Raw genomic sequence first — 1,407 nt, 5'->3', positions numbered from 1 at the left:
GGCCGGCTCAGTCCACCGCCCCGCCCGCGGCCTCGCGCCCCACCCCTCGGCTGAGGAAACTGAGACTGAGAGGGGAGGTGACTGATCCGAGGGCATACAGAAAGTCAGGCCCTGGGGAGTATAGGGCCAGGCCTGGGGCAAAAGACCGGTTGGCGTCCAGTACGCCGCAGGGACCAGCCAAAGAAGGCAGTGCCCAGTGATGCTCTCCCAAATCCAGGGGAGAAGGACTCAACGGTGTGACCTCGCAGGGGGGAGGAGGGGGGTGGCCACGTCTTCTTGGGGGACTCCAGTCCCCCACCTTCAAAAGACACTAGCTTGGCAGTGTGACCGTAACTAGGGAGGTCACTTAACCTGCCTGAGCCTCAGTTTCCTGGACTGTAAAATGAGTGACCTCGGGCAAACTCTCCATCTTCCCTCCCGCTTTCCCTCTCTCGTAGGCCTGCCTGGCCTTTCCAGCTCCGGTGCCCACCACAAAAAGACGCCAGCCCCATATGATGTGAATGCACTGGGAGACCTGTGAAGGGAAGCAAAGCAGCGCCCTCCCAGCCAGCAGCAGCAGTTAGCCCTCCCGTTTCCTTCTCTGCCTGTGTCGGCCGTTCCCTCATAGCAGCTCTAATATGAGATGCTGGAGCCTGACCCGGAATTGGGGCCCAACACAGTGTCCCCTTCTCGGACAACACTGTGGTCCCTGCAGTTCATGCGCCATCTGTCTCAGTTCTCCCCTGTGCCATGACCTCCCATCAGGGCCAACATATGGGGCATCAGGAGAATGGGTGCAGTTGTCACCTGGAAACCTCAAAACTCTTGGGGCCCAGTCATGGCCACTACACAGCAGCCACCCCTGTCCCTAAACACTGAAGGTGAGCCCCTGCCCAGGCTCCCCAGGAGGCCAGGCTGCCATCAGACCCAGCCTGCCCCAAGCCCAGGGACAGGGCCAGTCCCAGGGCAGGAGGGTAGTGGCCCAGCCTGTGGGTCCCTCCAGGCCTCTCATCTGCTTGTGTGCCTGGGTAAGTCCAGGCTGGCTCTGGGCTCCAGGTGCTCCCCTGGAAGATCCAGAGGGGGCTTCCCCAGAGGGCCTCTTTTGCCCCAATGGGATGTGGCCTAACCCCAATTCTTCTGCATCCATCACACTGTTATGGCGTCTAGTACTTAGCTCTCTGGGTTTATTTTGCACACACTCCTGCCCCTGAGTGATGTCAGAGCCATAAGGGTGGGGACAGAGTGGAAGGGAGACACAGTGGGGACTGCAGTGGCTCCATGCACTGCCCACCTTCAGGGAGCCCTGACCCCAGCCCCTTTTGGGAAAGCTAGCATCCCACCTTCACAACCACTCCTGCACCCTCAGCACTGCCCCTGACCATGTGATGGACAGGGAAACTGAGGCTTGCAGCATGAAGCCCCTTGCCC

Source organism: Colobus angolensis, unplaced genomic scaffold (genome assembly GCF_000951035.1).
Source record: "Colobus angolensis palliatus isolate OR3802 unplaced genomic scaffold, Cang.pa_1.0 Scaffold72, whole genome shotgun sequence".
NCBI classification, from domain to species: Eukaryota; Metazoa; Chordata; class Mammalia; order Primates; family Cercopithecidae; genus Colobus; species Colobus angolensis.
Note: the sequence above shows the minus strand (reverse complement) of the source record.